The sequence below is a fragment of the Schistocerca serialis genome, chromosome 7 (assembly GCF_023864345.2).
Source record: "Schistocerca serialis cubense isolate TAMUIC-IGC-003099 chromosome 7, iqSchSeri2.2, whole genome shotgun sequence".
Classification (NCBI taxonomy): Eukaryota; Metazoa; Arthropoda; class Insecta; order Orthoptera; family Acrididae; genus Schistocerca; species Schistocerca serialis.
In genome coordinates, this window is record NC_064644.1 from 124,060,601 (window position 1) to 124,076,575 (window position 15,975).

Below are 15,975 nucleotides of genomic sequence, written 5' to 3' on the forward strand. Positions count from 1 at the left end.
AGGTCACAGTAGGCAAATACCATTATGACGTCTTTAAAAATGCTATGGCATCCATCCTCAACCTAATGAATCAGAACTAGTGCATCATCTCGAATGCCCTCGCAGCAGTCAAGGCATTTAGCTCTAACATTACTTTCTGCTTGCAGGTATAAAGTTTCCGTTGTACGTTTTCTCATATATTTTACTGGAAGGGGTAGTTATTACTTAAAAAAGAGCGACTGATGTTGCTTTTCCCTGTATCAAAGGTCTAGTAACGCAGGCAAACACATGAGATAATGACGAAGTCATTAGAGATGGAACTCAAGATCGGCTACGACAAGGATGAGGAAGGAAATTAGTCATGTCCATTTCAAAAGAACAACCCTGACAATCCCATTAACCGACTCCCAATCAGTGAAAACTCAGTAACTCTAAATCTTGATTACCGGTAGGTCAGCGAAGTCCAAAATGCGAATATTGCGTGCTAATCACTTGCAACTGACACTTTTCAGAAGCTTTAGGGTCCTCATCAGTCGTTAATAAAACAATTTGCTCTTGGCTTTTTCTCCGAGCGCACGAATCCAGAGATAATAGTACTACAGATGTTCTGGTGTTGCACGTAAAATTCAGATACTTCGTTATTTTTTAGAAAAACTACTGTCTTACCGTTATGCTGTGCGGAAGGTTATCCTGTTATGACAAATAATTAATTCCGTGTGTGCACGGAGTGTAAGTCACGCAACTAAATTTTTTGCTAATTTTTACTATCGGATTTTTAAATACATAGTTTCGCTCACATGATGCGGACGGTCTTTATTTTTGATTTGTAACAAATTTATTCCCCCCCCCCCCCCCGAACCATATAGACCTTGCCGTTTGTGGGGAGGCTTGCGTGCCTCAGCGATACAGATAGCCGTACCGTAGGTGCAACTACGACGGAGGGGTATCTGTTGAGAGGCCAGACAAACGAGTGGTTCCTGCCTGAAGAGGGGCAGCAGCCTTTTCAGTAGTTGCAGGGGCAACAGTATGGATGATTGACTGATCTGGCCTTGTAACACTAACCAAAATGGCATTGCTGTTCTGGTATTGCGAACGGCTGAAAGCAAGGGGAAACTACGGCCGTAATTTTTCCCGAGGGCATGCAGCTTTACTGTATGGTTAAATGATGATGGCGTCCTCTTGGGTAAAATATTCCGGAGCTAAAATAGTCCCCCATTCGGATCTCCGGGCGGGGACTACTCAGGAGGACGTCGTTATCAGGAGAAAGAAAACTGGCGTTCTACGGATCGGAGCGTGGAATGTCAGATCCCTTAATCGGGCGGGTAGGTTAGAAAATTTAAAAAGGGAAATGGATGAATAAAGTTGGATATAGTGGGAATTAGTGAAGTTCGGTGGCAGGAGGAACAAGACTTGTGGTCAGGTGAATACAGGGTTATAAATACAAAATCAAATAGGGGTAATGCAGGAGTAGCTTTAATAATGAATAGGAAAATCGGAGTGCGGGTAAGCTACTAAAAACAGCATAGTGAACGCGTTATTGTGGCCAAGATAGACACGAAGCCCACGCCTACTACAGTAGTACAAGTTTATATGCCAACTTGCTCTGCAGATGATGAAGAAATTGATGAAATGTATGATGAGATAAAAGAAATTATTCAGGTAGTGAAGGGAGACGAAAATTTAATAGTCATGGGTGACTGGAATTCGACAGTAGGAAAAGGAAGAGAAAGAAACGTAGTAGGTAATTATGGATTGGGGTTAAGAAATGAAAGGGGAAGCCTTTTCTAAATTTTCTAACCTACCTGCCCGATTAAGAGATCTGACATTCCACGCTCCGATCCGTAGAACGCCAGTTTTCTTTCTCCTGATAACGACTTCCTCCTGAGTAGTCCCCGCCCGGAGATCTGAATGGGGAACTATTTTGCACAGAGCATAACTTAATCATAGCTAACACTTGGTTCAAGAATCCTGAAAGAAGGTTGTATACATGGATGAACCCTGGAGATACTAGAAGGTATCAGATAGATTATATAATAGAAAAACAGAGATTTAGGAACCAGGTTTTAAATTTTAAGACATTTCCAGGGGCTGATGTGGACTCTGAACACAATCTATCGGTTATGAACTGTAGATTAAAATTGGAGAAACTGCAAAAAGGTGGCAATTTAACTTGATTGGACCTGGATAAACTGACTAAACCAGAGGTTGTACAGAGTTTCAGGGAGAGCATAAGGGAACAATTGACAGGAATGGGGCAAAGAAATACAGTAGAAGAAGAATGGGTAGCTTTGAGGGAAGTAGTGAAGGCAGCAGAGAATCAAGTAGGTAAAAAGACGAGGGCTAGTAGAAATCCTTGGGTAACAGAAGAAATATTGAATTTAATTGATGAAAGGAGAAAATATAAAAACACAGTAAATGAAGCAGGCAAAAAGGAATACAAACGTCTCAAAAATGAGATCGACAGGAAGTGCAAAATGGCTAAGCAGGGATGGCTAGAGGACAAATGTAAGGATGTAGAGGCTTATCTCACTAGGGGTAAGATAGATACTGCCTACAGGAAAATTAGAGAGACCTTTGGAGAAAAGAGAGCCACTTGTATGAATATCATTCTAAGCAAAGAAGGGAAAGCAGAAAGGTGGAAGAAGTATATAGAGGGTCTATACAAGGGCGATGTACTTGAGGACAATATTATGTAAATGGAAGAGGATGTAGATGAAGATGAAATGGGAGATACGATACTGCGTGCAGCGTTTGACAGAGCCCTGAAAGACCTGAGTCGAAACAATGCCCCGGGAGTAGACAACATTCCATTGGAACTACTGACGGCCTTGGGAGAGCCAGTCCTGACAAAACTCTACCATCTGGTGAGCAAGATGTATGAGACAGGCAAAATACCCTCAGACTTCAAGAAGAATATAATAATTCCAACCCCAAAGAAAGCAGGTGTTGACAGATGTGAAAATTACCGAACTATCCGTTTAATAAGTCACAGCTGCAATGTATTAACACGAATTCTTTACAGACGAATGGAAAAACTGGTAGAAGCCGACCTCGGCGAAGATCAGGTTGGACTACGCAGAAATGTTGGAACACGTGAGGCAATACTGACCCTACGACTTATCTTAGAAAATAGATTAAGAAAAGGCAAACCTACGTTTCTAGCATTTGTAGACTTAGAGAAAGCTTTTGACAATGTTGACTGGAATACTCTCTTTCAAATTCTGAAGGTGAAAGGCGTAAAATACAGGGAGCGAAAGGCTATTTACAATTTGTACAGAAACCAGATGGCAGTTATAAGAGTCGAGGGACATGAGAGAGAAGCAGTGGTTGGGAAGGCAGTGAGACAGGGTTGTAGCCTCTCCCCAATGTTATTCAATCTGTATATTGAGCAAACAGTAAAGGAAACAAAAGAAAAATTCGGAGTAGGTATTAAAATCCATGGAGAAGACATAGAAACTTTAAGGTTCGCCGATGGAATTGTAATTCTGTCAGAGACAGCAAAGGACTTGGAGGAGCAGTTGAACGGAATGGACAGTGTCTTGAAAGGAGGATATAAGATGAACACCAACAAAAGCAAAACGAGGATAATGGAATGTAGTCGAGTTAACTCGGGTGATGCTGAGGGAATTAGATTAGGAAATGAGACACTTAAAGTAGTAAAGGAGTTTTGTTACTAGGGGAGCAAAATAACTGATGATGTTCGAAGTAGAGAGGATATAAAATGTAGACTGGCAATGGCAAGGAAAGCTTCTCTGAAGGAGAGAAATTTGTTAACATCGAGTATAGATTTAAGTGTCAGGAAGTCGTTTCTGAAAGTATTTGTATGGAATGTAGCCATGTATGGAAGTGAAACATGGACGACAAATAGTTTGGACAAGAAGAGAATAGAAGCTTTCGAAATGTGGTGCAACAGAAGAATGCTGAAGATTAGATGGGTGGATCACATAACTAATGAGGAGGTACTGAATAGAATTGGGGAGAAGAGGAGTTTGTGGCACAACTTGACTAGAAGAAGGGACCGGTTGGTAGGACATGTTCTGAGGCATCAAGGGATCACCAATTTAGTATTGGAGGGCAGCATGGAGGGTAAAAATCATAGAGGGAGACCAAGAGATGAATACACTAAGCAGATTCAGAAGGATGTAGGCTGCAGCACGTACTGGGAGATGAAGCAGCTTGCACAGGATTGAGTAGGATGGAGAGCTGCATCAAACCAGTCTCAGGACTGAAGATTACTACAACAACAACAACAAATTTACTAACTGAAGGCTTCTGTCTTAGTGCAAAACTCACGGAAGGTAAAGCCTCTGTCTCTATATACAACAAAAAAGGAAATCTGAGAAAAATTGTATGTGATTGCGTTACACTGTTTCTGTCCGAATGACTTTGACGGATATAGTGCAGTAATTTAATTAAAATATAGCTTGGGATCACATAATTTGGCTCAAGACTTCTAATTTGACTCGTCTTTCCTCAGTTTTTTGTTTTGCACTTTTCGTGTTACACTCGAAGCATTAGTAATGATTTTACAAATACTCCGGATTGTCTTGCAGCAACTGCGCCGATTATTTATGTCAGTGATAAATTTTCTTATATACATATTAGTTTTGGCCTAAACTACAGGTAACAATGACTTTAGCATAACCAAAATTAAAAATATTTATTTCAGATAAGATTAGAGAATACTGTTTTTAGAACAATAAGGAATTATTATTTATTTATCCTTGTCAACAATACACAGGTCGTGATGTTTCCTGAACACTGCTGCACGTTTGTGATGAAATCTATTTGTCAACTTCCTAAGATGTAGCTGCGTAGAAATTTCAGACGAAAGTAAAATAAACTTCTCTACGCCTACTCTGCCACTGTGCTGAACTATCTTTCAGCTACCCCGAAAACATAAGTCCCACTTCTGGCACTGGCCCTAGCTTGCCTACGTTTCAACTAATTATACCAAAATATATATCATTTCCATGTTCAGTGAACCATAATTACTTTATTGGCCTACAAAAAACATTATCGATTCACTAAGAACAGATTTAAAAGAGAAATGTACTTCTTTTGTACATTACTAGAGAACAAACGTCTGACTGAAATCACCCCCAAATGGGAATTGATAACAAACTAATAGCGCTGTACCGATCAATACTGTGTTAACAGTAAGAATCAACCGGTGTCGACGAATTTTTACAGGGCTCCGACGTGTTTGCTCTTAGTCTCCGGCAACAGACGCAACACATTTCCTACGTATTTGCCGGTCTGTTATTCGGCCGCTGCTGGCTCTGCACCCCGCAGGAGTGCCCGGTGTATGCATCATGAATCTATGAACACATTAAAGAGGAACTTGTAACATATGATTACCTGTATTGATCTCTTGGTTCTGTACGAATTCTACTTCGTGTCCGCCCCTCTGAATATCATGTCTTACTTGAAATCGCACAGCCGCTCGCTAAGAAATATTGATAAAATGATATCCACCCCGCGGTCCGCGGGTCGCATGTGTCCCAACATAAGTATCAATGCGGCCCAAGGAGTCAAAAAGTCAATAAAATTCCGTTTATGTAAAGTTGTGATAAATTGAACTATAATACTAAAGACGGGATGAAATACGCAGACATACAATTCGATTTGATGCAACAACTTAAAACTTGATTTCACGATTTCCGAAAATATTGAAACCTTCCCGTCTCTTCTATATCTCTTTTGTTACGCAACCTTCCCTTCTACAATAGCCTATGAAACCTTCCCTTAGGATTTCTATCTCTTGCTTAATAGTAACAAATGAAATCTTCCCTTAAAATTAATTCTCTTTCTCAATCTTCGCGTAGAAATTTAAATGCTGCTTATTAAAAGTGATTTTCTGATTATTTCGACGAAACATAGAATGTGTCGTCGTCGTGGCCCTCAGTCGTTACCTGCAACAACCCAAAACTGTTCCTTACCTTTTTTCCTGTTACTGGTTCGCCATCTGACTGCTACATCGAACTGCGATATGAATATACTTACTCTGTTTTACTGTACTTTATTAGCTGCTGGTGGGCTGTCATAATAAGTGGCTGTATTTATTACCAAAGCTGACGTTATTCTTTAATAGCAAAGCTGACGTTATTCTTTAATTAATTTGACTGACATTACGTAATTCATAGTTAAACTTTTTCTTGACAACAATAAAATTTTGCAAAGTTTTACGTTGCTGGTTTTAGAGATGGATTATAATCAGTAATGCAACATTGCTGGAAAAATTAATTATATTCTGAATGAAATGATTTTACAAACGTTCAAATGGGACTTACTTTTTACAATAATCTTACAACTAGCATTGCGCAAACATACCTTCAGTAATTTTAAATTTCTCAAAAAAATAATTCAATAATATTAGTTCCTCTTATGACAATAGTTAGCTGATGTCTCTGTACATCCGTTTATAATCTCTTGTAAATCATAGCTGGTGGCTGGCGGGCACACCGCTCCTCTCAACCTCTCGCTTCAGACCTGCTACCGACTCACTTCACATCTCGCTTACTACTGACTTCCTACGAACGCTAAAGTGCGGTCTCTCCCGCCAACAATGCTTTCTGGTGCAGACAATCCCTGCTACCATTACAAAATGTATGAATGCGCGGTCTTTCCCGCTCTTTTCTTAAAATGTATCCATACGCGGTCTCTCCCACCCTCTTTAAAATTATATCAATGTGCGGTCTCTCCTGCCAACAATGCTTTGGTGCAGACATTCCCCGCTCCCACAATTATTTCCAACATGACAAATATTAATTGTTCCTACTTAATCCTATTAATAGAATATAAACATCTTTCATAAATTGTGGTTTGACAATAGACAATAGAAATATACACGTCTTACAACATAATGAAAATTTTTGTGTTAATAGGACACCTTTTACAAATCACGTAGATATGTTGCCAAAAGATTTTCAGATAGAATACATACAGTTGCAGTCTAGCATCCAGGCAATGGAAAAATCTGATCATGATTGTTTGTTTACTGTCCATAAACAGATAGCCCTTGCTGCACGCCGGCCGAGGTGGCCGAGCGGTTCTAGGCGCTTCAGTGTGGAACCGCGCGGCCGCTACGGTCGCAGGTTCGAATCCTGCCTCGGGCATGGATGTGTGTGATGTCCTTAGGTTAGTTAGGTTTAAGTAGTTCTAAGTTCTAGGGGAAGTTATGTCCCATAGTGCTCAGAGCCACTTTTGAACCTTGCTGCACAGATATGCTTTTGAATCTCATCTTTGTCTGGAAACATGCGCGTTTGTCAACAGTTATTTTCAAAAGCACATAAGGAGTAAAGATAGAACCAAAATCTCAGATAAGCACTTTAAGAACACCGTGAGAACTGCAACACCTTCGATCGAATCTGATATTGATTCATTAGTTTCCCAGATTCAGAGTGAAACGTCTCGTTAACTGTATATAAAATTATTAATGAAATCTCATAAGTCAAATTAATCCCATATTGCTTTTTTAGACTAAATAATCATAACTTAGTAACCTCTAGATTACTTAAATGTGGTAACTGCATAACTCCGATCGTCTGTCCCCCCCCCCCCCCCCCCAGCTTTTCTTTCAGAAGTTATTGTTAAGTATATTACGTGCAGCCTAAAAATACTCGTCATTCTTCCAATGTGGCCCTGTAAACTAACAGGTTGGATACACTTGATTTATACTGTATCCTCACAATCTACACCGCTTCGCTCGGTAGAGGAAGGCAAAACAAAAAACAAAATACCTACTCTCTATTTTTAATGCAAGTGTTGAAAAGGCTGTAAAACAAAATAAGCCACTAATTTTCTTGAGTTTGTGAAGCTTTTATTCTCGTGTGTATTATTTAAATTTTTTGACACAAGCATAATAAATATTTGATTGGGTTTTTTGAATAATTCATAAATGTCTCAGAGCCTAGTGTATTAGAGTATAACTCACTGCGGTAACGTAACACTGTCTCTACCAACAACATATCACAGATGCTTCTTTAGATGGTCTTAACGCGCTTACAACTACCCACAATGTGACAATTTTCAGAAAATTTCTTTTGATATTGATGCTCCCTTACCGGGTCACCTCACAAAAAAAGCAACAGAAAATCTCCAAAGTCAGTAATCGAACAGATGTGTCTCAGATAGTAATTGACCCTTACCTCGTAACTCTGAAGCACGCTGTGCAATGCTGTTGGCAATGCGAGAACAGAGAACTGAGAAGTTTCCTATTCCGGTGTCATCCCAGATCATTTTGTAAACCGATGTCAAGTATTCGAGTACCATATCCCAGAGAAAGCTAAGAGAGGGAGGTGGACGTAGCCACTAATGTGATAAAGATTAACCAGAGTCTGATGGGCTGCCAATCCCCACGTTTTACTGACCACATGTTGTTGTTGTGGTCTTCAGTCCGGAGACTGGTTTGATGCAGCTCTCCATATCCTGTAAAAGCTTCTTCATCTCCCAGTACCTACTCCAACCTACTTCCTTCTGAATCTGTTTAGTTCAAAATGGTTCAAATGGCTCTGAGCACTATGGGACTTAACATCTGAGGTCATCAGTCCCCTAGAACTTAGAACTACTTAAACCTAACTAACCTAAGGACATCACACACATCCATGCCCGAGGCAGGATTCGAACTTGCGACCGTAGCGGCCGCGCGGTTCCAGACTGTAGCGCCTAGAACCGCTCGGCCACCCCGGCCGGCAGTCTGTTTAGTGTCTTCATCTCTTGGGCTCCCTCTCTGGTAGTATCTGCGGCGACACCTTTGCTGGCACTGAATTATTCCACTTGCATGGCAGTGTGTGCATGTGCGTGTGTTAAAATTTCTGGAGGCGCTGGGTATCGCTCCCAGTACCTCTCGCATGTTAAGCGAGCGCTCTACAATCTGATCTGGCATTAATTAGTACCAGGACAGAGCATGTACGTACTCTGTATGGTAATACCAGCGTAAGGTATATCCGTAAATTGGATACATGCTCGTATTTTGTCAGAAGCTTTCAGACGTTGAAAAATCATCCAAAAGTAAATAACATCGAGAAGAGTTTCTACACCACTGGCCATTAAAGTTGCTACACCAAGAAGAAAGGCAGATGATAAACGGGTATTCAGTGGGCAAATATATTATACTAGAACTGATTACATTTTCACGCAATTTGGGTGCGTAGATCCTGAGAAATCAGTACCCAGAACAACCACCTCTGGCCTTAATAACGCCCTTGATACGCCTCGGCATTCAGTCAAACAGAGCTTGGATGGCATGTACAGGTACAGCTGCCCATGCAGCTTCAACACGATACCATCAAGAGGAGGGACTGGCGTATCGTGACGAGACAGTTGCTCGGCCACCGTTCACCAGACGTTTTCAATTGGTGAGAGATCTGGAGAATGTGCTGGCTAGGGCTGCAGTCGAACATTTTCTGTATCCAGAAACGGCCGTACAGGACCTGCAACATGCGGTCGTGTATTATCCTGCTGAAATGTAGGGTTTCGCAGGCATCGAATGAAGGGTAGAGCCACGGGTCATAACACATTTGAAATGTAACGTCCACTGTTCGAAGTGCCGTCAAGGCGAACAAGAGGTGACCGAGACGTGTAACCAATGGCACCTCATACCATCACGCCGGGTGGTATACCAGTATGCCGATGACGAATACATGCTTCCAATGTGCGTTCACCGCGATGTCGCCAAACACGGGTGCAACCATCATGATGCTATAAACAGAACCTGGATTCACCAGAAAAAATGTCGTTTTGCCATTCGTGGACCCAGGTTCGTCGTTGAGTACACCATCGCAGGCGTTCCTGTCTGTGATGCAGCGTCAAGGGTAACCGCAGCCGTGGTCTCCGAGCTGATAGTCCATGCTGCTGCAAACGTCGTCGAACTGTTCGTACACAAGGTTGTTGTCTTGCAAACGTCCCCATCTGTTGACTCAGGGATCGAGACGAGGCTGCACGATCCGTTACAGCCATGCAGATAAGATGCCTGCCATCTCGACTGCTAGTGATTCGAGGCCATTAGGATCCAGCAGGGCGTTCCGTATTACCCTCCTGAACCCACCGATTCCATATTCTGCTAACAGTCATTGGATCTCGAGCAACGCGAGCAGCAATGTCGCGATACGATAAACTGAAATCGCGATAGGCTACAATCCGACCTTTATGAAAGTCGGAAACGTGATGGTACGCATTTCTGCTCCTTAAACGAGGCATCACAACAACGTTTCACCAGGCAACGCCGGTCAACTGCTGTTTGTGTATGAGAAATCGGTTGGGAACTTTCCTCATGTCAGCACGTTGTAGGTGTCGCCACCGGCGCCAACCTTGTGTGGATACTCTGAAAAGCTAATCATTTGCTATATCACAGCATCTTCTTCCTGTCGGTTAAATTTCGCGTCTGTAGCACGTCATCTTCGTGGTGTAGCAATTTTAATGGCCAGTAGTGTACGTTTTTTCCTAAGGGTTCTTTACTCTTTCCTCATGTACATAGTTTCCCATTTTTGTAAATTCATGCAACCGACAGAAGATAAATGGTTATAATGGAAAAATAATGAAGTCAGTATAATGTAATTGAGAGGGGTGGCAGTCACTTTGAAAGTAGCAGTGATCAAAAGTTTGAAAAGATGTAAAAACTAGAACAGTGTGTAAGTAAAACTAATACTTTCGATCACAGGCTTACGATTTTTACATATTGTACAGTAATTTCAAAAATATCCTTTTGTTCGCCAACATATGTTTCGAAGCGTAGCTTTACCCTTACGGCTACAGCTTAAGATAAAGCTGTGCTGCGAAAATTACACTGGCGAAAAAATATGCTGTTGAAAAGAGAGTATGAGAACTGTCAATGATGTGGAGAAAATGATAATGATATTCGAAAAGACAGATTCTTCTGAAGGGCAGCTTGGCAGAGGGAGGAAAATAATTGATCCGACGTCAGTAGAAGATGCGGCCACAGCATTGTAGGAGGGGTGGAGCGGTGCTGAGCAGACATGCAATGCACGGGGAATTGCCCAAACTTTGGACATGCCTGTGAGCACGGAGCATAAAATTTTACGAAATATTCTGCATTGCTATCCATACAAAATTAACTACTTTCAGAAGTTGCTTCACACCGACCTGCCAGTAATACAAACGTTTGCTCTTGAATTTCTCTCTCGTATGGAAGTTTAGACTAACACAATTCTTCAGGAACCATAACAACTGCAGAAGCACTAATTTTTTCCACTAAATGTAATATGTAAGGTATCAATTCTCGCATAGTTTGGCTCCAGGAACGCAAGCCTCTAGAAATCTGGGTAGTTCCGGATATTGTCCCAGTCGTAATAGGAAAATGCTAACACAGACAGACGTTTGCTGTCACGAAACTACTTTTATACAGAAAGCAACCATTCCTTTTACAAAATGTTATGTACACTTTTTTACTATAAGTGATGCACATTTTACTTCACTTTGATCTTCTGAATCCGACACCAATACACCAGTATAAAAAGGATTTGCACCTTGAAACAGTTTGTTCTCTGCCATGCAAAGAGTTTCTAGATTAGGCCAGTCCGCAACCTTACTTATATTAACAGATTGACTAGCCTTACTGTACGTTACAAACCTTCACCTATTTTGCCGTTATAAACCTAAAAGGAACACCAAACGTATGAAATCCATGGATATTAAATTGACTGAGTTTATAACTACATTCAACCCTAAATCTTTTCCAGTGGTCCCTGTTCTTCAAAAATTTCTTATTAGCATCTGCTATCATTAGTGTTACGTTCAGTTTGCAAAAAAATGGCTCTGAGCACTATGGGACTTAACATCGGAGGTCATCAGTCCCCTAGAACTTAGAACTACTTAACCCTAACTAACCTAAGGACATCACACACATCCATGCCCGAGGCAGGATTCCAACCTGCGACGTAGCGGTCGCGCGGTTGCAGACTGAAGCGCCTAGAACCGCTCGGCCACAAATGGCCGGCATTGCACAACAAGTGAAGCATCTGATGCAGAGGCGTTTTGGAAATGCTAGCATTATCAGCCGTCATTTCCCTACAGCTTTGCCGTCCAGATCACCTGATCTTAATCCGTGTGACTTCTGCCTGTGTGGTTATCTGAAAAACGCCTTGTTGATTGCTCCGATTACAGACGTAGCTGAAGTGAAGGCACGCATTGCGCAACGCATCCCTGAGTCACTCCGATCTGTTGTGGAACATAACATGTCTCGATTTCTTCTTGAGGCAGAAAACGTTGGACAACATAGTGAACATGTCTTGCGCCAGTTTCAAGAGAGTTAAAAACCGACTTCATTGTTGCTTTTTACACAGTTTTTGGCCTCTGAACAATTAAAAACTATTTTTCCCATCCAATGCGGTACGACCTTGTCGTTGTCGGTGGGCTTGCCTAACTAACAGTGCCGCAATTTGTGAATACCTGACTTGTGTGGTTAGGCATATTGCACAGTACGATTGGTTTAATGTGAAACTCACTGCATAGCCGCCATATTGTAATTCATCTGTCATTTGTAGCCGAACCTAAAAACTATTTTTCCCATCCAATGCGGTACGACCTTGCCGTTGTCGGTGGGCTTGCCTAACTAACAGTGCCGCAATTGGTGAATACCTGACTTGTGTGGTTAGGCATATTGCACAGTACGATTGGTTTAATGTGGAACTCACTGCATAGCCGCCATATTGTAATTCACCTGTCATTTGTAGCCGAACCTAAAAACTATTTTTCCCATCCAATGCGGTACGACCTTGCCGTTGTCGGTGGGCTTGCCTAACTAACAGTGCCGCAATTGGTGAATACCTGACTTGTGTGGTTAGGCATATTGCACAGTACGATTGGTTTAATGTGGAACTCACTGCATAGCCGCCATATTGTAATTCACCTGTCATTTGTAGCCGAACCTAAAAACTATTTTTCCCATCCAATGCGGTACGACCTTGCCGTTGTCGGTGGGCTTGCCTAACTAACAGTGCCGCAATTGGTGAATACCTGACTTGTGTGGTTAGGCATATTGCACAGTACGATTGGTTTAATGTGGAACTCACTGCATAGCCGCCATATTGTAATTCATCTGTCATTTGTAGCCGAACCTAAAAACTATTTTTCCCATCCAATGCGGTACGACCTTGCCGTTGTCGGTGGGCTTGCCTAACTAACAGTGCCGCAATTGGTGAATACCTGACTTGTGTGGTTAGGCATATTGCACAGTACGATTGGTTTAATGTGGAACTCACTGCATAGCCGCCATATTGTAATTCATCTGTCATTTGTAGCCGAACCTAAAAACTATTTTTCCCATCCAATGCGGTACGACCTTGCCGTTGTCGGTGGGCTTGCCTAACTAACAGTGCCGCAATTGGTGAATACCTGACTTGTGTGGTTAGGCATATTGCACAGTACGATTGGTTTAATGTGGAACTCACTGCATAGCCACCATATTGTAATTCACCTGTCATTTGTAGCCGAACCTAAAAACTATTTTTCCCATCCAATGCGGTACGACCTTGCCGTTGTCGGTGGGCTTGCCTAACTAACAGTGCCGCAATTGGTGAATACCTGACTTGTGTGGTTAGGCATATTGCACAGTACGATTGGTTTAATGTGGAACTCACTGCATAGCCGCCATATTGTAATTCATCTGTCATTTGTAGCCGAACCTAAAAACTATTTTTCCCATCCAATGCGGTACGACCTTGCCGTTGTCGGTGGGCTTGCCTAACTAACAGTGCCGCAATTGGTGAATACCTGACTTGTGTGGTTAGGCATATTGCACAGTACGATTGGTTTAATGTGGAACTCACTGCATAGCCGCCATATTGTAATTCACCTGTCATTTGTAGCCGAACCTAAAAACTATTTTTCCCATCCAATGCGGTACGACCTTGCCGTTGTCGGTGGGCTTGCCTAACTAACAGTGCCGCAATTGGTGAATACCTGACTTGTGTGGTTAGGCATATTGCACAGTACGATTGGTTTAATGTGGAACTCACTGCATAGCCGCCATATTGTAATTCATCTGTCATTTGTAGCCGAACCTAAAAACTATTTTTCCCATCCAATGCGGTACGACCTTGCCGTTGTCGGTGGGCTTGCCTAACTAACAGTGCCGCAATTGGTGAATACCTGACTTGTGTGGTTGGGCATATTGCACAGTACGATTGGTTTAATGTGGAACTCACTGCATAGCCGCCATATTGTAATTCATCTGTCATTTGTAGCCGAACCTAAAAACTATTTTTCCCATCCAATGCGGTACGACCTTGTCGTTGTCGGTGGGCTTGCCTAACTAACAGTGCCGCAATTGGTGAATACCTGACTTGTGTGGTTAGGCATATTGCACAGTACGATTGGTTTAATGTGGAACTCACTGCATAGCCGCCATATTGTAATTCACCTGTCATTTGTAGCCGAACCTAAAAACTATTTTTCCCATCCAATGCGGTACGACCTTGCCGTTGTCGGTGGGCTTGCCTAACTAACAGTGCCGCAATTGGTGAATACCTGACTTGTGTGGTTAGGCATATTGCACAGTACGATTGGTTTAATGTGGAACTCACTGCATAGCCGCCATATTGTAATTCATCTGTCATTTGTAGCCGAACCTAAAAACTATTTTTCCCATCCAATGCGGTACGACCTTGTCGTTGTCGGTGGGCTTGCCTAACTAACAGTGCCGCAATTGGTGAATACCTGACTTGTGTGGTTAGGCATATTGCACAGTACGATTGGTTTAATGTGGAACTCACTGCATAGCCGCCATATTGTAATTCATCTGTCATTTGTAGCCGAACCTAAAAACTATTTTTCCCATCCAATGCGGTACGACCTTGCCGTTGTCGGTGGGCTTGCCTAACTAACAGTGCCGCAATTGGTGAATACCTGACTTGTGTGGTTAGGCATATTGCACAGTACGATTGGTTTAATGTGGAACTCACTGCATAGCCGCCATATTGTAATTCATCTGTCATTTGTAGCCGAACCTAAAAACTATTTTTCCCATCCAATGCGGTACGACCTTGCCGTTGTCGGTGGGCTTGCCTAACTAACAGTGCCGCAATTGGTGAATACCTGACTTGTGTGGTTAGGCATATTGCACAGTACGATTGGTTTAATGTGGAACTCACTGCATAGCCGCCATATTGTAATTCACCTGTCATTTGTAGCCGAACCTAAAAACTATTTTTCCCATCCAATGCGGTACGACCTTGCCGTTGTCGGTGGGCTTGCCTAACTAACAGTGCCGCAATTGGTGAATACCTGACTTGTGTGGTTAGGCATATTGCACAGTACGATTGGTTTAATGTGGAACTCACTGCATAGCCGCCATATTGTAATTCATCTGTCATTTGTAGCCGAACCTAAAAACTATTTTTCCCATCCAATGCGGTACGACCTTGCCGTTGTCGGTGGGCTTGCCTAACTAACAGTGCCGCAATTGGTGAATACCTGACTTGTGTGGTTGGGCATATTGCACAGTACGATTGGTTTAATGTGGAACTCACTGCATAGCCGCCATATTGTAATTCATCTGTCATTTGTAGCCGAACCTAAAAACTATTTTTCCCATCCAATGCGGTACGACCTTGTCGTTGTCGGTGGGCTTGCCTAACTAACAGTGCCGCAATTGGTGAATACCTGACTTGTGTGGTTAGGCATATTGCACAGTACGATTGGTTTAATGTGGAACTCACTGCATAGCCGCCATATTGTAATTCACCTGTCATTTGTAGCCGAACCTAAAAACTATTTTTCCCATCCAATGCGGTACGACCTTGCCGTTGTCGGTGGGCTTGCCTAACTAACAGTGCCGCAATTGGTGAATACCTGACTTGTGTGGTTAGGCATATTGCACAGTACGATTGGTTTAATGTGGAACTCACTGCATAGCCGCCATATTGTAATTCATCTGTCATTTGTAGCCGAACCTAAAAACTATTTTTCCCATCCAATGCGGTACGACCTTGTCGTTGTCGGTGGGCTTGCCTAACTAACAGTGCCGCAATTGGTGAA